The sequence below is a fragment of the Centroberyx affinis genome, unplaced genomic scaffold, assembly GCF_046629955.1.
Source record: "Centroberyx affinis isolate AG114_WGS23_722 - 3 ecotype Tasmania unplaced genomic scaffold, CSIRO-AGI_Caff_v1 ptg001389l_1, whole genome shotgun sequence".
NCBI lineage: Eukaryota > Metazoa > Chordata > Actinopteri > Beryciformes > Berycidae > Centroberyx > Centroberyx affinis.
The window spans coordinates 1-21,810 of record NW_027279872.1 but is presented as its reverse complement, the minus strand read 5'-3'; positions in this window follow the sequence as shown (position 1 = coordinate 21,810).

Here is a 21,810-nt window from a genome sequence, read left to right as displayed (position 1 = left end):
CGCCAACTATTTTGATAATTGATTAATCGGTTTGAGTAATTTTTTAAGAAAAATAAGTCAAAATTCTCTGATTCCAGCTTCTTAAATGTGAATATTTTCTGGTTTCTTTCCTCCTCTATGACAGTAAACTGAATATCTTTGGGTTGTGGACAAAACAAGACATTTGAGGACGTCATCTTGGGCTTTGGGAAACACTGATCCACATTTTTCACCGTTTCCGACATTTTATAGACCAAACAACTAATCGATTAATCGAGAAAATAACCGACAGATTAATCGACAGTGAAAATAATCGTTAGTTGCAGCCCTATTCTCAAATACGATTTATGAATTGACGTTGCTTTTCGGCACCGATCGATCGGACAGCAACCACTAAAGAGGCTTAGTTGTCATTTAGTCGCTCACTGCCCTGTTTTGTGAAAGACTCGTCGGAAATCAGTGCAACAAGAACGTGCAAAATATGGCCCAACTCCAACTGCCAGTTCTTACTCGCGCATGCTTTGAATTTGCGCTTTACAGGTTAATTATTTAGCATTAAATTAGCAAAATAAAATGTCAAAAATCACCCAAAAAAAATCTACCAGCGATGGACTCAGCCAATAGCCGATATATATTCGTCCTATCGCCAAATCTTAGTACCTATGTGTGTTTTGTAGAAGATCCTTAGGGATATGCTGACTAACACAAACTGTAACACACACACACACACACACAAAATGATCAGGGCATCAAGCTTCATGGTTCAATATGCAGCCATGACAGTTTCTTGGCCTCCTGTTCTCGAGGCCAAAAGACCAAAGACTGACAGCAGCTGACATGACAGCGACTCGTCTCTGAGGAGCTTTCAGTCTTCTCCTCCTCATTTCCTCGACTTGACGGGGAACAGAAACACATGAAGGGAGATGTGCTTCCAAGACGTATTATGGGACACTTTCAGGTATTTTGATGCAGTAGGAAAAAAAAAAAAGTTAATGAGAAACGCCCATGTTTTAACTGTGATATGACAAAAAATAAATAAGGTTGGTAAAGATAAGGGTCTATGAGTTAAGTCAGTTGGGTTTGGGAGATTTTTTTTTTTTATAATTAAAACATAATCCGTGAGGTCCTGGAGACACTGAATTTAACAGGCCTCGTTAAATCCTGTCAGATCTCAGATTGGGTCTCATTGCTGGGGGTTTGGCTCGAGATAAGACTTAAATAAGCAGGCAGTGTGAATGTTTGACCTGATGATAAGTTTAAATATGTTCTGCATTAGTAATGCACATCCATAGTAAAAAGCCAGATAACGTTCACTGGCTGATTTCTTCATTTGCTTTCCTGAAAGGCTGACAGCTTTGTTATCAAACCCAGACAAAATATTTTTTTCAAGGTTATCAAATCATGCAAAGGTGATTTGATAATGTGCATTCTAATGCATTTATGGGACAACTAAATTAGTCTATTAAGGGATGTTTGGAATGGGGTGGGTGTGTGTGATCTCTGCAAGCCATAGTGTTTAGAGACTGTGTTAAACTAGTGAGCCACACATTGGTTAATGTTGCGATGCCTGAGATGTGTCATCAGTTTGCATCTTACTGAATACTTGAAATGGATTGCACCTCAGTAAGAACCAGGCTCTGTGTGTTTGTTTGTTTGTTTTAGGGATGCAAATTTTAATCAGTTTCCTTAATCGACCGTCAGTCACATTAATCATTATTTAAAAAACAGCTTTTGACATAGAAAATAGAAAATGTGTGTTTTTCCACCTGTCTTTAGGCCGACTCAACAAGTTAATCAACCAAGCAAAACTTAAAAGATATTCCTGCATTCCCTGTCATTGTGCTTGTAGGCGTATTTCAACTTTGTATTACAATGTTTACAATGAATCCTGTTGTCTTTTCAGGTGTGATGCTCCCACACTGGACTTTTCACCCGCTTGCTTGTCTTTCTTCTTCCTCTGTATCAGCGGTGAAAGTTAAATTGCTCCCTTGTGGTGGTAAATCATTTCAGCAAAAAATGAGAAATATCACATAGCCTACATTGTCGATTAATCAGTTAATATATGCTCGATCCATCAAATTCTTAACGGCGATTAATCATTAACATCCCTAGTTTGTTTGTTTGTGTGCAACTTCTTGCGATGCTCAGTATTTAGGTGAATTACAGTCTGCACTGTTCAGAGCCCTGCTGAAGGGGAATCCAGTGTGTTTTTTTTTTTTAAATTATATTTATTGATTTTTGTTATTTGACAAGGCAATAAACAACATAAGAACACACAACAATCACCAAAGCAAATAAATACACAACAACATTCGGATTGTTTACAAACCCAAAATATATATATAAAATAATATAAAATAAAACACCAAAGAGTCTCACATCACATCCAGAGGTATATGACTGTAGGTATAGGGTGGCAAAACTGGAGAATGGGGAAAAAAAAATAAAAATAAAAAATATTTTTAAAAAAAGGCTCACGGGATGACATGCTCAAAGTAGGCCCAGAATGGAGACCAGGTCACATAAAAACCTTCAGGTTTTCCACGGGAGCTGAATTTAAGTTTCTCCAGTTTAAGGCAGCCTAATAAGTCTCTGACCCAATGATTGTAAGAGGGCAAAAAGGTAAGTTTCCAATTGAGCAAAATGACCCGTCTAGCCAAAAGAGTGGCGTATGCTACTGTATCAGATTGGGCACGTGATAATGAATCCAGTGTGTTTTTAAGGCAACGTAGTTTCACTCACTAAAATCACGCAGCCAAGACGGCAGCCACACTGATCCGTTGTGTCTGTCCATCTCCGTTCATTTCAATTCATTTACAAAGAGAGCCGTCTGTTGTCCAGACAGGATCGATGATGCTCCCTCTGTCAGACTTTCATCTGTTTTGACGGGCAGAGAGTTCAACCCGGCTGAACTTTATCTGGCCGCTGTCCGTTTAGCCAATCAGAGGCGTTCCTGTGTTTGTTGTGGAAAACTCAGCAGGGATCACAGACACAGCGGTACGACCAAAAACAAAGATAAAACGGAGAAAGTCTGGAGTGTAGCGCTGGGTTGACTCCAGGTCAGTTTCGTATTGAATTAATACTGCAGTCTGTTTCTTCTTCTTCTTCTTCAGAGCAAAGCCTCCCTGTTCTTCTGCCTCCTAGTAAAACAAACCAAACAGACAGAAATCGATCTGTCGTTAATTCTGTTCCGTTTTCCCGATGGATCAGTGTGGCCGCGGCCTCAGGCTGGTCCACATCCACAGATGTTTCCAGAAGGAAAACCCTTTGCTTTATTCCCAGTGGAGCAAATAGCCGGACTTCTCCTCTCAAACCCCTATGAGATTTAAAACATGATTTAAAACATGTTTTTGGGAAAAAATACATTTTTAAATGCAGCTACATGCCAATGGAACAAGCTGCCTATCTCCCTTAAGCTAACTCTGGTTGAGAGGTGTTTTAAATTAAATCTCAAGAAATGGCTGTTAAATAATTGGTAGATTCATAAATGTTTGCATGATTTACTGTTTGTTTTATTTGTTTGATTGTTTTGTTTTATTTGTTTCACTGGTTGTTGTTTTTTTTTTAGCAAAATGTCATTCTTGCTTGACACTTTCTTATTCAATCTGCCATCTTGTACTGTGAAAGAGGACCACAATGGAAATAAGCCCACGGGATTTTAATCCTCGACAATTTAAAAAATCTTATATGGGGACTGTTACCATGATTAGTCTATCATGTATGTTTTTCAATTTTTGTCAAATAAACCCATCTATCTATTCTGCTTTCTTTATGCCGCTGTTCCTCTCGCTGCACCAGCAAGCGAACCTGCTCACCAGCTTTCCTGGAGAGAAATAAAAGAGAGAATGGACCTTGCAGTAAATGGGCCAATCTATTCATCGTATTGGTTCTTTATTTTATTTCAAAATTTAATTCGAGGATTAAAACCCCTTGAGATGCACCATCTCGTTTTCGACGGGGTCCTCAGGCACAAAACATAGAAGTTAACAACATATAAACAAAACAAAATACGTAAATAATAATAATGATAATAAATTAAACAATCCAACAACACAAAACAATCAACATAGTAACAATTACAAGGACATACACATACACATAAGGGCTCTCACACCATCCCAAACCACACCCGCTACATCTGTCACAAGTGTCATCAATACAAAGAATGAACGAGAAATAAAATAAATGAACATTATGTCAAAGTACTGAGTCTACTTATAAACTAAAAATGAAGGTAAAATACAGTCAAAAACAAGAATAAGTAGATTTAAGGTAAACAAGCAAAGAAGTCATGAAGTTATGGAAAGAGGTAATCGATGTAAATGAGTTAGGCAAATTATTCCAGTCTGATGGTGCTTTAAACTTAAAAGCATGTCTCCCAATTTCTTAATATACTCTAGGCACAATATCTCTCAAAATCATAAAATCTTTGAAACAGCTTCAACAGATTTGTTTAAAGGATAGTGCTCTCTTGCCTGCTTTTCCATTGTCAGTGTTTTGTAAGTGATCGTTTTGATTGGCTGAACAAATCCAAAACGATCTCCCGGAATGCCTTGACGTTCCCCTTGTTCCTCCCTGATAAAAAGCTTGAGCCAAACCTCAGACAAAGTGAAACAAATTGTGCAGAAAGGTCCGGCTCTGTAAGACTAACTGAAAGCTGTTTACAGATTGTGATGATCTTTTGTATTCACTTTATGTCAGGAGACATTCTGCCTCAAGAAGCCCAAAAAGAAGAGTCTGCCCTCTTTTAATGTATAATTTAATTTAATGTATAAACAGTACATTTTATTTGTTTATTGACCTTTCAGCATTATTATTACAGGTTCATGAGGACAATTGTCATTAAAAACACTGAATTATTTTGCTATTACAATAAAACATCAATACTAAGTAGACAAAAATTTGTAAAATGTTGCAATTATCTAAGCTAAAATCTAATATCTCAAATCTAAAATCCGCTGTCTGCACATATAGGGGCTTGGTGAGCTCCTGTATCTCTCAGTATAACAGATTTTAGCACGTTGGGTCACGTCTTTCTTTTTTAGTTTTGAGACATGTTTGGTCTTGTTTTGTTTGTGCGCTACATGCCGTCATTTCCTGCCGCGCTCCCATTGGTTCACTCAACAGAACAGCGTCGTGGCAACGGTCACACTACGCGAATATGGACCTTTCACAAAATATTTACACAATGAGATTTTTGATAAATAATCATCAGTAATGTGGATATAATGACTAAGTGGGTAAAGGCAAATAATAGAACAGCTAGAACAGTCTGGTGAGTTCAGAAAATGACATCACTTTACTGTAATGCAGCCTTTAAAACCAGGAAAAGACACTTATGCCATATCACCATATTACCATATCCAAAATCTAAGACGATATCTAGTCTCATATCACAATATCGATATAATATCAATATACTGCCCAGCCCTACACTGACACACCTTTGCCAGGACTCTGTGGATGCCGACCATCGTTCACACTGGAAGAATTGTCTGGGACGGCATCAAGACGGATAAAATCGCACAAATCGTCTACATTCACCTTAAGCTAAATGTTCTCTCATCGGTGGAGGAGTTGCAGTGTGATGATCGTGATGACGCTTCAAAAATACATAATGATTCACACACCCACGGCTGACGATGACCCTCGGCTGACACCGCAGCACAGCACGCCATGTACCCGTACAGTACAGTGTGTTCCCTGCAAACGAGAGAGACAGCAAGATGTTATTACGTGAAATAGAGCAGAAATACTTATGTATCTGGGCACCTTTGAGTGTCTCTGTGTGTGTGTAGAAGGTAGTGTGAAGGTGGTGGTGGGAGGGGCGGTAGTGTATTTGTGTCATCCTGACAGTACGGAGAAATTCATAACCCAGCTACTCAACTCTGTCAGCTGTAAACACAAATATACACCGATACATCCTGTATTGAAATGCTAATGACGGCCGCATACAGACACTGTTCATATTTTGGCAACTGGCATGCAAACAGAACAATATGTATGAGGAAAATACACTGAAGCCTAAACAGTACAAATAAGCTGGTGGGTAAACCTCATTTGCATTGGCACAATTCTTTTCCTCCCAATGTGGAGTCTGCTGTGAAGTGAAGAAAGCAAGTGGCGGTGTGGTACTGTGGAGTCACATGGTTTTGTCATGTCAAATAAATCAGTGAAGATATCTAGATATCTGGAACCAAGGATGGCACCGTAACATTGTGAGCATCTAAGGCAGGTGAGTCGTCAGGAAACCCCCCCCCCCTGTGAGGACATTTTGTCCTTAAAAGTACATGACTAAGAGAGAGTTCATGGGTAAGAAAATGAACCTAATGTTTATCTGGTGCGATTTCAAATAGGCTTAATTCAAGAACCAAAAAAGGGAAATCTGCACAAAGATATCTTGATTCATTTGTTTTACATGTAAAACTAGAAGGGCATTATTGTTGTTGTTATTATCTATTGTATTTACTTATTATTATTTTGTTTCTATGAGCAGGGAGGGGAATGCTGGGGGGCTAAGAGGAGATAATGGGGGGAAAAGTATGAATCTGTAATACTGTTTCATCATATGTGCAGATTGTTGAATAAAATTTGGTTGCAAAAAAAAAACAAAACTAGAAGGTCACTTGGAGAGCGCAGACCTCCGCCAAGGTTCATGCTGTTATTGTTTGTTCGTGAGTCGGATTCGGATCCGCTCCAACATTTAATGGGTTCTTCCATGGCCCATGCTACACCCTTCCACCAAGTTTCATGAAAATCGGGCCAGTAGTTTTTCCGTAATCCTGCTAACAGACAAACAAAAGGCACTGAAAACATAACGTCCTTGGTGGAGGTAACAAATCAAAATGTCCTCACAAGGATAGACAGACAGGGAATGGGGGCGTCCTGATGACTCACTCGCCTAAGATGCACATCCACCATGTTATGATGATGACGGTTCAAATCCCGTCCCGGACCTGGGTCGCATGTCGTCTCTCTGTCTCCCGTCTTTACAGTTGTTCTCAACTATCACATTTCAATCAGGAGAATTTGAAGGATGGATGACAAGTTTAATGTGTGTGACTGAATCTATAGAAGAGTCCAGAATTTACTGAAAAGGATCTGGCGATTAGATCCCATCATGAAGTTATATCCATGCGGTTGCTACCCCATGAAGGTAACATGTGATAGGAGTCTAGATGCTGCTGGTGGTGAGAGGAGTGTAGACTGTGGTGGAAAGAGTATTAGAATGTCCTACTCAAGTATTGTTATTTTACTTAAATAGAAGTAAAAGTACTGGTGTAAAAATCTAGTTAAGTAAAAGTAAACAGTAGCTCATTGAAAATGTCCTCAGAGTAAAAATTACTAAAGATGTGATCTTTTCGATGCAATTCTAAAAGGACGAGAGGACAGAAACTAGGTTATTTTAATTGGAAATGTTTTCAATAACAAAAAAAAGTGCACAAACAAAGTAAAGCCAGATTACTCTGACTGACCGTTGACTGTGAATGGCTCCACAATTTGTCAGTTTGCTATTGTTCAGTTTCTGATGTGTATGTACTCTGTATGGATTTAATATGTAGTGAACTACAGTACTCCAGTAAAAACATACTTAAGTAAAAGTAAAGATACTGACTTTAAATACTCCAAGCACAGAAAAAAGTGACTCAATTTCAGAAACGAGAGAAGATCAAGATGATGTGATTTTGGAAAATACAAGCATGAGGGTTAGGTGAGTGATTAGCATATTTGATGAGGTGCAAAATTCTGTAAACAACCAAAGTGACACTATTCAGTCTAATAGAGACACTATTCAGTCAAAGGTGTTTCAGCTGTTAGTTGGTGACAGTAAACCAGGATTTGCACATAAAATCCAGGGAAAAGTATGTGATGGATTATTAAAATTAGAACCAGGATAAAATTGCCATGAACATTAATTGGCAGAGTTCACACTCGTTTAACACTGGACAAAAAAAAAAGATTAGGAAATTCCTCCAAAGTCAGGACATATTGGCTCCTTACTCTTACATTAAAGAGCTGAGTTTTTTGGGTTACAAAGAGCCTGTCAGCCACGGCTCGCTTTCCTCTGCCACAGTCCACAGAAAATCCCTGCCAACAATTCATTCTCCCACCAAGTAAAATGATGGGGCTTTATACAGAATTGTCAGCACTTATATGTGTGTTTTTCAACTCTGCTGCTATTTTCAGGCGGAGAGATCCATTTGGGTTTCCAGACAGAGACACGATGACTTGATCTTGAATCGGCTGTGTAGCTTTCAGCTGTGAGAAGCCGCCCAGCTGTTGACTGTGACTGGCTGTGGTGCGCTGGGAAATCAGGCCGGGGACTTTTGGCCTTTTCGTGTTTTTTGTGCTGCAACTCTCGATTGGTTTCATGTTTGAATAATCTGTCAAATTTTACACTGAATATTCAAATAATCTATAATCGAGAACACACTTTTTTCAACATTTCAGTGTGATCAAAAATGTATTGAAAAATCGAAATGCCACTTTTTTGATAAATGCACGTTGGCTCCGGGGTGTTTGAGCTGTAAATGCTCTGTCATGCAGGTGGTTGAGTTGTGCAGCTTGCTTCTGCTGAGTGAGCACCACACACTCAGTAACTTTGGTAAAATAGTGCCAAATTTAAGACGACTTTTTCATTCTCTTCTCTTCATTCTTTTTCACTTTGGCCATTTTTCTGCTGCCAGAAAAAGGACTGGACTGAACAGAGAAGTGGATGTAGGCTACATGAATGCAGTGGACTTGTGGTAAAACAAAAGAATGCACTTTGATTGTGCTGTTCAGTATAGCCTACCACTATCATATATACTGTTATGAGTTTGGCTACCATTATCATATTAAAGCAATAAGCCCCAAGAGGCCGTGGTTTACAGTGATTTTAGAACAGCTAAGGGGCGTTGTTAGGCACGACACAGAACCAGCTTTTGTCGCGTCCTTCTCGGCAAAGTTTTTTCACTACTCCAACGAAAACGTTGTTCCTAGTGATTAACTCGGGATCTTTCAACAGACACCAGGATCGGCTGATCGGTGGCTCATTGATGTACCGGTTAAGCCCCGCCCGCAGGCCAACATAACTGCTGAAACCATAGGGTTCACCTTTCCCGTTTTTCACAGTGGAATAAAACTGACGGAGAGCCTGGTTTAGCTCCATTTTGGTGATTGATTTAAAATCAATAGCCAGATCTTTCTCGACACACCGGGTCTGAAAACAGCGAACGGACCACATAGTCTGTTTAACGGTCCCGGCTTCGTTTCTTGACTTGTGTCCTTTCTTTTTTATCTTCCTCCTCCATCCTGTCCATCTCTTTCAACCACTCATCCAGGCTTAGCCCACCCAGTAAATCGAAAGTAACAACAAAATCTGACATTTTGAAACAATTTGTTTGGCGCAGTAATACTGATGTGATGCGGCTTCGAACGTGGCTCAGCCAATCATAATCAAGGACCGGAACTCTCCGTTTTAGAAATACCGTTTTAGGCTCGCATTCTTACCACGTTCTTGCGAAGGAGTCTGTTTACCTGTTTCATAGCTCTGTGTAGTGATGGTCTGTGTAGGGGCTGTGCAGCATGTGCGTAGGGTGCAGACGGCTAAACATCAAATCCAAGAAAGCCGAGTTGATTGTTGTGTCCTTGTTGAGAAGGATCTCCCCAAGTCGACTTTGAGAGAACAAACTTCTTGTGAAAGCAAGCAATTGATGCTTCTTTACAGTTTGACATGGACTGTGTGCTTGACATTGCGCAAGCGATCAATTAAGACAAACAACTGTTGAATTTCCGTTTTACTGTTACTATAGACTATAGTGCTGTCTGGACTTGATGCAGAGTCTTGGGTCTTCCCATTTGTTGTCATTGGTCAAGAAACCAGCCAAAGCATCCTCATTTGGCAAGTAAACTTCTGTGATCTCAATCCATCCTCCGTCCTTGCGTTCTTTTGTTTTGGACTTGTGCTTCAGGCGCTGTAGTGCCTCCATCCAGGATTGGCTGAAGAAAGACGAGCCTGAACTTCCAATTCCAGTGTTGTTGTTTTTCTTTTTGTTGGTGGAATGCGGAGAGTGCCACTACAGTACTGGAGTTCTCTGGCGCGCAATCATCATGAGAAGTGCATGAGGCATGGATGCCAAAGATACACGGACGGCCATTCTCTGTGAAGTCCTCTGAGACATGCTTGTGATGAAGGGCTATATAAATAAACAAACTTGAACTTGAACTCGGCACATCTGCAGCTCCCACATGTCTAGCCGCTCAGAAAGCATCAATCTGAGAAACCGATACTCTGGGGTATTAGAGGAGTGTCAGGTTGCTGTGTATAGCCTCTTTCACACACGTTTTAATGTTTCTGGTAAAGGTGGCAGTTTCTGTTGTTCACGCAAGACATGCCTTTGCGCTTTTTTAACGTAATGCTACCATTCACAGTGCAGTTTGAAACCATGAAGGTGGGTGAAGACGCAAGGCGAAATCTCTTTGTCCACCCGGACTCCAAGGATCTCTCTTATTTCTATGTCTGTCCAATTATACATTTTTGTAAAAAAAAAAAAACGGAAAGCTCCAGCCCGTTGTCTAGTGGCGAGAGCAGCTGGTTCACCCTCCTCTGCCTGTTGCCCCCCCCTCTCTCTCTCTCTCCTTGTCCGCTCTTCAATTTGTAGGAGCTCTTCATCCGTATACTCTGGCTCAAATAAATACGGGAATTCAAAGGCCTCATCCACATTGTCGAAATCAGCTAAATATTCAGCCATGACTTAGAAAATCTTTTAGATAACGCTGAGCTACGATTTCTGTACTCCCAACACGACAAACTCCTCCCGGCGCTCCTCTCTCCAACTCTCACTCACGTTTCCACAGTTGACTCCCTGCAACAACTCAACTCTCGCGAGACTTGGTTACACACAGACCGGATCAAGCGAAAGGTAAAGAAAAACGTAAAAAAAAAAAATACTGGACCGCTTTCAAAAATTGTTGTCCTCATTAGTTACTTAGAGACAAAAAGATGGGAAAATAGGGTCCAGGTTGAAAAATACCGAAGTTACCCTGTAATGTTATGGCATAGTGAAATTGGTGGAACTGATTTGCCAACATGTAGACACCGGCTCCTGTTCACACATTCTGTTAAATGTACAGAACAGGCTGCATGTGTGAAAGGGGCTCGTGTCTTTGCAGAACCCCTCAGAGGCTTCTGTCTGTACTCAGACTCGGGTGACCCCTTCAGAGGCTTCTCAAGTGCTTTTGACTGTAAGCAACATTGAGAGGGACACTTGGAAACATCAAGTGTTGAGCTACCTCGCATTCTTTTATAGTCTTCTCACTGAGAAGCGCTTCCTCGGATTCATCGGGGACAGTGTAGTGGAGTATCGAGACGTCTCTGGGGAATACTGCTGTTGAAGGATTATCGGGGGCCGCTTTCTTTCACCTGGGGTTTGTTTCTCCGTCAGGTTGAGTGACAGACTGGAGGCTGGGCCGCTGTGTCTCCGCTGTGTGGGAGAGGGGAGGCTGTCATCTGAGGAGATCACGCTCATCCAACCTACAATGCCTGAGCTGCCGGACACTGTCATTCTGGCTTTAACCGCTTTTCAAAGCATTGATCAAGCTGCAGAGGGTCCTCAGATCTTTGGTAAAAGCCTGTGTTTTTTTGGACCGTTTCACACATTTTGTCATCTTCTTTCTTCTCTACGCCAAAACTGACACAACTGGGTGATGAGTCTCAAAAATGTGAACAGTCAAACAGTATTCTGCAAGAGGCGGGCTGATGTGTCCATCAGGAATGCATGTCGGTTTCCACTGAACAGCGATGATAAAACTCCACACCCTGATTCCGTTCTGGTAATTCTGGTAATGGCATAATCAATGAAGCGAGTGAGTAAGCTTGCTACCTGCCTCTTCGCTTGTTATTATGGGACATGTGACCTTCAGCGGGAGAGAAATCTGGCAAAGTGAGACTGGTAACCAGCGATATTTCTCTGTAGGTACTTTTATTTTAGCCATTAGCCTTTATGCACGGTTTGTCCTTAAGGGCTTCCGTCGCAGTAGCTTTGCTGTGTGTCTCTCCGACATAAATCTGAGAATAGATATGAGGTTAGGTATGATTTTGATCCAGAATCCCGTGACTATCTGTATTGTAGGTAGAGAGATAACAGAGAAACTATGATCAAAATAGTCATTCTTCTACATTCTCTGATTGTGTTAACTTCTTGTAAATTAAATAATGTTGAAGTTTAACAATTCATCAGTTTGCTGGGGACCCCTTGGTTCGCCCTCAGGGACCCCTGGAGGTCCCCGGACCCCACGTTGAGAACCACTGCTCTAGTGGTCGGAAAGAAATCGCTTAGTGTAGCTTTAAAACATCACAATATATACAACCTCTCTTGGTTGCTCATCTGTAGGCCTGTATTACTTTAGAAAACAGATCTTGGCTACTGTCTGCCTTGCTATCAGAGCCATAATCACACTATTGAATGATTGATATTGACGGGCATCACCTGAAAACACCGGGACTTCTCTGACAGAAGGTAGTGACAATCTTTGCCGGTTGACACTGAGCTCTGTCTCTCCATTTTGTCTCTGCAGAACATCAGCAAGTAGTTCTGGGTCAGACCTGTTTTTGGGGGCATTAGCACCACCTACAGGCAGAGATGGCCACTTTGTGACCTTGCACCCTGGCTGTGCTTTAAGTTCAGATAAGTGCTTGTCCATGTTTCATCCTCCACCAAACAGGGATTGAATTTTTGCAGGTTCTGGCCTCAGTGACCTTTAGTGTCTTAGGTCCAACTGCAAATGATCCCTCATGCGCCCCAAAATCTTTATTTTTGCATCAATTTCTGCTGTTAAGACCTCCAGCTCCAGCTTTTCTTTTATGACTTTCATTGCAGGGAAGAGCTTGGCTTCCTCTGTTTCAGGTTGATGCTTCTGCTCCAATGATTCTCTTAGAGCCAATAAAGCAACTCTTTTCCTACAAGAGGTCGTACTTGATGCTTTTGAGGATCTCTTTGATGACTTTAACAGGCTATCATTAGCAGCTGCATTAGCAACATTAGTGATGGGAGATTTTATTTCACCAATCCATGTGTGCACGTAATTCAAATATTCATCAAACCTCATCAGTTTTGCTTCAAACCAACCAGTTTGGTCACCTTCATTTCCTCATCAGACAGCAGAGATTTATGAAGCATTATGAATTAATTCATCTTGATTTGAAATCCATCAGTCAGAGACCACACTTAAACAGTGTTTTCTTATAAGGATTTTTTTTTTTTCATTCTGTTTAAATTTTGTTCAATAGTCATTCAGGGCTCAGACGTCTTCTCAATTTCTGCACATTTGTCAACCATTCATTTGACCTCCGCATTAAAACGAGGAAAAACTGCAATATGTGTGCTGTTCAGTATGATGTATTACGCTAGTAGTATGGCAGCAGTTTGTCTTTGAGCTGTTTTTAATGTATTTTTGAAAACAACAGGAGCCTATGACCTCTGGGAGGTTGTGCAAACCTGCAGTAGAACAGACAGTAGGAGCTTCTGACTGGCAAATACACCGGTGTGGTTAGACTTTTCATGGGCAATAATGGAGATAGGTAAAAAACCCAAATAACACCAGTGTTATCCTAAGGTTAGAGGTTAGGGTTTAAGGAATGAATGTAGTCAATGAAAGTCCTCACAAGTCTAATGATACAAACCTGTGTGTGTGAGCGTGCATTAAGAGGTTAGAGTGTAATGTAGAGTCAAGTCTACATGGATTCTTCTGTGTAATCTCCTAGAGCGTCCGCTGATGCACCTTTCTCTCTATCCTTCTAAGCTCTGCTCCATTGACATTTCTTGATTGGTAGCCAGTACACTGCAGAGCCAATCCACTAATCTCACTTTGATACTGTGTGCCAAGCAGAGGGACGGAGTCAGGTTTGTGTCAGAAGATGGATGCTGTTGGTGTGGGAATTGAACCAGCAAATTTATAGTTTCTCTTAAAAATCACACTCATCTGAAGGCTATCTCACAGTATTGTGCTTTTTGGTTTGCTTAGGGTGTGATCAAACAGTTCAATTCAATTCAATTCTATGCAACTTTATTTATCCCACATGGATAGGATGCAATTTAAGGTACAGACAATCATTAAAAACAAAACAATAAGAACAAGAATGCACATATCACATAACGAGTTTGAGTTTGAGTTTATTAGTATTCATGCTCACAGTTAACAACTGAATAGAAGCAGAATTTACATGAATAAAAATAGAAATATATCTATACACGATTGTACATCATAAAAATGTAAAACTATACATATCTATATACACACATGCACCCATACACTCATACTCATACATACGCATTTATAAAATACAACCATACACTTACATACAACCATGCATACATTTTAAAATGCCATAGAAAACAATAATATACAACACAAAACACAAAACAAACAAAAACAATAACAGACCCCAAAGACTTCAGCTATCCATCTTTAAACAACATCTTTTAACAAAAATAGACAGGACAGGTGGCCTCTGTGCTAGATAAATAGATAGATAGATAGATAGATAGATAGATAGATAGATAGATAGATAGATAGATGGCCAGATGCTTCACGGGTGATTGCAGTGTCAATGAGAGCTGGGAGGTTAGGAGTAGGGAGACTGATGGTCTTAAGCCCTATTCGCACGGGACTAGTATCACCTGGGGACCTCATGTGATTTAGAAATTACCCCCCCCATGTCTGTGTTTCATGCGGCACATTCGCACAGGATAAACAAAGTCTGTATTTTACTCGAATTTACTGACATTATCCCCCGGATATGATGTCAAAGGCTCTGCGTAACATCACAACAGGCCTAACGTTACTGTTAATAGGCTGCCACATAATAACTGTTGAGCCTGTTGAAGGATAGAAAAATGGCAACATGGCAGATTCGCACGGGATTAAGATCACAGGTGAACTCCGCAATTATTACAAATTACTAGAGGTCCCCAGGTAATACTGGTCCCGTGAGAATAGGGCTTTAGAGGCAACGTGTGTGATTTTGATTGAGTTTGTTTCTGTTGGTGACAGTGAGCATGGTGAAATAGCATGAGGAACAGTAGAGGAGAATGGGCTTCCATGATGCTCCTGTACAGGAGGAGCAGGAGGGGGAGGGGGGGAGGGGGGGAGGGGGGGGGGGGGGGACAGAAAGTGTCCTCAGTTTCCGGATGGTGGAGAGCCAGTCTGTTGACAGTGTTTATGGATGTCGGTGGTCAAAGCTGAGTTTATTGTCCAGGGTGATTCCAAGGTATTTGAAGCTCTCCACCATCTCGACTGTTTCACTGTTGATGGAGATGAGTTTAGTTGAGTTTAGTTTACTTTATTTATGTAGCACTTCTCCAAACAGCAGTCACAAAGTGCTTCACAGTTGTTAATAAAAATGCATAATAGTACACAGAATGAAAACAGCAAGTAAAAACACAATTTATAAACGGAAACAAACACTCAACAATTAAAAGCAATATAAACAACAAAACAAAATGAAAAGATAAATAAAACCAATAGGAATTGCGGGAAGTGGGTTTTTAAAACTTTTTTAAAATGTGGTACCGACTCAGCTGACCTGCCAGTGAGGGGGAGGCGGTCCCATAGTGTTGGAGCTAAAGCGGTAAAAGCGCGGTCCCCCTTTGTTATGAGCCTGGACCGTGGGACACTTCAGAGCAGTATAAATTCAGAAATACAAGAGGCGGTGGGGGGTGCTGGGTTTATTGCGGACATCGATGAGGAGCTCCTTTGTCTTGGAGACATTGAGGTGTAGGTGGTTCTCTGCACACCACTGAGTGAAGTGGGAGATGGAGTGTTGATAGGCTGTGACTGAGTTATTGTCCTTAAGGAGTGCAAGTATGGCTGTGTCATCTGAATATTTGAAGTATTTTGTGACGGGGGAGGGGGCTGAGACAATCATTTGACCAAGAGGAGAATCTACAATTCTCGTCTGTCTTAGGCAGTGAGATCTGACGTAAATATCAGATGAAGAGTAGAATCAGGAAGGACAGGGGGAAAGAAAATTACAGAAAAACATATGGGTTCACTCACAATGTGCATCTAAAAGTGGGAGTATTTGTTGTGTTCTTCTATCTTTCTATTTTACTTGATTTGTTTCTTTTAATTCAGTGCATTTTGCTTGTTCTTTTATATGAATTTTATCTTTTTATCTGTCTTTTATCTGCCTTCTATTGATGTAAAGCACTTTGAGCTGCATGCTGTGTATGAAAGGTGCTATACAAATAAAGGTTGTTATTATTATTATTATTATTATTGGTGTAAAGGGTGTACAGAAAGTGCTATTGGTGCAGAGTGCAGGCAGAGCTTATCAGTCAAATGCATACAGCTGAAAGAAGCTGGTATTCTTTCGCAAAAGTTGACTTTTTTTCTTCTTGGTTTGTTTAGGTTCTCGCTGCCCAATTACAAGTGAACCAGGGCTTGTAAACAAAAGTCACATTACTCAAAAGTAGCTTGTTCACTGGACGGAGATTTTGCTGGTGGGGGGTGGAGTCAAAACAAATCTGATTCCAGTCCCATGATGGATTCTTCTTCTCTGGTGTTCACGTTAAGAACTTGTGAAGAAATAGCTGAATATGAGCATCAGTCCAGATCCTCATTTTGTCTCTTCTACCCATAATCCTTTGTGGTGGTTTCCTGTACTTGGTTGGATTACGTTCTCACTCCTAACGAACCGCACCGCAGGTCTTAGAGGACTGAGATTTGCATTTCCAGGCGTCTCGGTGCCGCAATTTGATAGAAAACCTCCAAACATCTTAATCATGAACCTGCCTTTAATTCCACTGTAGATAGTGATGAGAACATCTATTCTTTCCTCAGTGCGTTAAGTTCTCTATTTCAAATCATCCTGCTGTGAGTATGCCAAGTATGCCAACTTGGCGGAATTCAGAACTTTTGGAGTGTAAAAGTTGCGGGGAGCTTTTTCTATACACCCTTGAAATTTAATCTGGCTTGTTTTCAAAAACCCCAGAGAAACGGGAGAAAAGTTTGTGTGTTTGAGTAAAGCATCACCTCAAGGGTGCCTTTCACCGGAGCTGCGGGGACAGTTGATTATCAGTAGCGTATTGGATCAATCCGTCTTTGAAAATCAATAAAGTCACTCACATTCCCGGATATATATGCGGTACAGTAGGGTCCTGAGGGGCGGGAATACAGGGAACACAGAGAGAGAGAGGAGTGTGCCGCTGTTTGAATTTACACTGCTCCCGAGGGTCTTAGACCTCAAGAGCAATGTTATTCAGCTAGACGGCCCTTTTTTAAAGGGAGAAATAAACTCCAGCCAAGTAGAAACACAGTGGGGGGGTGGGGGGGGGTGGGGGGGGAGCGGGGCTTTAAAAAAAAAAAAAAAGTGTCGCCGAGAAGAGCGTCTGTCACACTTTCCATAACAAAGAGGACGAGAGAGGAGAGACTGTATCACAGAGTTTGTCGAGAATCGTATCACCTTCCCGCGCAGTGTCTCACATAGCCGGGGGGGTGGGGGGTGGGGGGGGGAGGTTTGAGGAAGGTCGCGGTGCCGTTTTTTTGATATTCAGGACGAGGAGCGCGGGCGGATCCTTCCTCGCCGAATGGAAGCCGACAGCTCGCCATCAGCAGAACCATCAATCAGAGACCGAGCCGGAGCCGGAGGGGAGGGGGGGAGGAGGAGGGAGGGAGGGCGAGATCTGTCCAAAAACGAGGCGTACAGTTCATATTTTAGCTACAGAACTACAGAAGCTACGGAGCTACATGTGGAATACTGACCCGATTGGCTCCGGGGTCTTTCTCTAAAAAAAATGGATGAATAAAAAGCCCTTGTGACTGATGAAACAGTCAAGAGGCAGCCACAAAGCCTCAAAGAACCCTGTAGGTCAGCGGTTCTCAACGTGGGGTCCGGGGACCGACAGGGGGTCCTTGAGGGGGTTCCGAGGGGGTCCCCAGCAAACGGATGAATTGTTAAACCTCAGCATTATTTCATTTACAAGAAGTTAACACAATTAGAGAATGTAGAAGAATGGCTGTTCTGATCATAGTTTCACTGTTATCTCTAATCCTACAATACAGATAGTGATGGAATTCTGGACAAAATCATTTCTAACAGTATAAATATTCTCCGATTTGGGTCTGAGAGGTTGAGCATCACTGCTGTAGGTGATTAAGCTGTGGCTTTTAAAGAAATGTAAGGACTGTAAAGCAAGGTTATTATCGTAACGGAATAACGAAAACTAGGTGTGAAAAAACATTTTCGTTAACTGAAATGAAAACAAAAAAAACGATAACTAACTGAAACTGTATTGTGTGTTTACAAAACTAACTAAAATAAACTAAAATTATAGAGAAAATGTCTTTAGTTTTCGTCTAAAGACATTACTAAAACTAACACTGAAACTAATAAAAACTAAACTAAAAGTAAGCATTTTCAAAAACTAAACTAAACTAGCAAACCCGCTTTGAAAACGAATTAAAACTAAACTGAAATTGAAAACAAAAAGTCAAAACAAAATAAAAATAAAAACTAATGAAAAATGTATTATAACTATAATAACCTTGCTGTAAAGGGCAAACAAAGGATTGAAAGAAATGATTAGCTGTTAAGTCTTTGGATTTTAACACACAACAATTAAAGTAATAATCTGTGACATCTTCCTATAAATAAATGTCAGTTTTGCTCCTCTCTCTCTGCCTGCTCTAACTCAGCAGTGATCCAACCTACTGTATCTCCAGTTCATAAAGCTTCTCCTCTGTCTGTTCTAACCAGCCGGTGTCTGGTCGCTCTTTCCCGGGAAAAATCCTCTGCCGCACAGGAAGTGATGCGTTTTACGTTTCCGGTTTGTTTGGAATCAATAGAAGAAGAAGAAGAACTGGGTAGTTAGCATGAGCAGCGATAGCCACCATGGCTGAACAGACAGAGACAAGAGAAACTCAAACTGCATCGACAGAAAATCCAAGCTCCGCCCACACTGTTTGATTGACAGGTGATCTGTGGGAAGTAGAGCTGCAACGATTAATCGATTAGTTGTCAACTCTTAAATTAATCGCCAACTATTTTGATAATCGATTAATCGGTTTGAGTAATTTTTTAAAGAAAAATAAGTCAAAACTCTCTGATTCCAGCTTCTTAAATGTGAATATTTTCTGGTTTCTTTCCTCCTCTATGACAGTAAACTGAATATCTTTGGGTTGTGGACAAAACAAGACATTTGAGGACGTCATCTTGGGCTTTGGGAAACACTGATCCACATTTTTCACCATTTTCTGACATTTTATAGACCAAACAACTAATCGATTAATCGAGAAAATAATCGACAGGTGAATCGACAATGAAAATAATTGCTAGTTGCAGCCCTAGAGGGAAGAGCAGGGCAGAAACACCACAGCAGTGAGGCTGAGGGACAAAGATGGAGACCATGAAAAAACGGAGGATCTTGCAGATTACCACTTTGAATTAACTATATTGGGGTTTTTTGTTTTTTTTTTGCATTCCCTGGGGGAATTCTGTCTCTCAGTTATGAAAATCCTCACAGGATTACAGCATGAAAGCAGCAGTGAAAGTCCATATGATCTCTCCTCTTGTTTTATTTCCCCATCCTTGTTTTATATGGGAGAGGTGAGAAGCAAGGCGATAAATATGCATTAGCACTCCCTCTCTCTCTCTCTCTCTCTCCCTCTGTGTGTGTGTGTGTGTGTGCATGTGTGACCTAAACAGCAGGTGGTGGGGGGTGGCGTGACAATCATTACAGGTGATAAATATTTAAATCACTCCCCCCCCCCTCCCGATGGCAGCAGGGAAACATTTACTGTGGATAAGCACTCCTGCTATTTGCTTTTACAAGCTTCAGTGCATCGCTCACTGGGAGCGGCAGGGAGGGATCCAGCAAGAAAAAAAAAAACAGGGGGAGAATAGAGGAGGCAAGGCGGGAGGTAGAGACAGATGGGTGGGGGGGGTGGGGGTGAGGGGGGGGGGGGGGGGCAGAGGGAGGTGGCTCACCCAGGAACCGGGGGAGAGATTAAAAAAGACGGGGCAAATTTAATTATTTTCAGATTCATCAGATTCACCGATCTCAAATTGATCTCCAAATTAGATTTCCGAGCAAGGGGTGCGTTGCCTGATAATGACCTTGAAAACACCTGCTGCTTTTGTGAGGATGAAAGGAAAACGTGTGTGTCTAATGAGAGAGAGAGAGAGAGAGAGAGAGAGAAAGAGAGAAAGAGACACAGAGAGAGATATACGCATATAACAGTACGATATTGTAAAAAGAGAAAAAAAAAAAAAAAGGTCCGGAAGCGAAAATGGTTCTTCGGAGTGATGCCGAACCAGAACCAGAACCATTTCTTGTTCCACAAAGAATCTTTCAAGAAACTTTTAATATCCCAAAGAACCATATAGTTCTTTGGGATATTAAAAGGTTCCTTAATTCTTAGTTTTTGGAAGGTGGGGTGATGGCATAAATGTGGAAAATAACCAAAACCCCTTGTATAACTTGTGCAAATGAGGCTATACAAGGACACATTTCCGGCACCTTTATTTTTCTGTGTGTAATGCCTCGGTATATTTCTTTAATTTGATAATGATTTTAATGTTCAGTTTTCATACTTTTATTGTCATTCATCACCAGATTTCATTGTCATTATACCGTTCTCTTTTTTTTCCCCTTTGTATGTTTCGGCAACATAAATATCTGTACATGTCATGCCAATAAAGCAAGCTGAAATTGAGAATTGAAAATTTTGTGAGAGGGAAAAGTGTGTGTGTGTGTGTGTGTGTGGGGGGGGGGGATATAAGTGCTGCTGTCCATGGTGCTGAAGGGAGAAGAGAAGAGTTGTATAACTTTTTTGGACATTGTTTTCTGTTTACTTACAGTGTCGTGTGTGTGTGTGTGTGTGTGTGTGTGTGTGTGTGTAATCCTGTTGGTGTTTGGACTTCAGTGCTTTTTAATTTCTCCTGCCCACACACAGTGGCAGAGAAAGTACCAAATAAATCTAAATGAATAGAGAAAATCCACTGTGGCGAGGACAGAACTGCGAGTGTCAACAACATGAGGGACTTGCATATGCCAGCATCCACATTTAAACATTTCTAGACTGAATGTTATGCGAACTGGAATACTGTCCAAACTCTTACATAACATAACAGATGCTTATTAGCTCTAACTCAACAATAACTCTCTTCTCAAACTAATGATCCTGGTTGATAGATAGATAGATAGATAGATAATTTTTTTTTTTTTTTTTTTTTTTTTTAAATTAATGTTTTTGCTTAGTTAACAGTTAACAGTTACATTATTACAATTACACGAATGACATATCATATGTCTTCTCTCAGGGTCTGTCCAGTCTTTTTTTTATAACATATGCACCAGAGTTCCCACCTTTCTATTACATCTCCAACATGTATCACTGTTTCTTAAGTTTAAGCCTTGCAAATTTGGAAGGAGTCCAGTAGGATCTATTTAATATCTTATAAAAAAAAATGAGTTGTGACTGCGTTTCACGTGAGTAACGATACCATGATGCAAAGAGTTTTTTTTCCAGTTATCTTCTGAAATCCCCTGATCCAGGTCCCTTTCCCGGCATAATTTTTAGGCCATCTAATTTTGGCAATTGTGTACTTCTAATATATTCATAGAATTTGGACGCTCCTTTATTTTTATGTCCTATCTTAAGTGAAAGTTCCTGAATTCCAGTTGTACCTTGCAGAATATGTTTTTTATTTGAAAGAATGCAATGTCTAATTTGTAGAAATCTCCAAAATTCCGAGTGGATAGATACTTTTATTCATCACGGAGGAAATTTAGGCAGCCAGTATCTTAAATATGGCACACAATTAAATACACACAATAAAAATGTAAC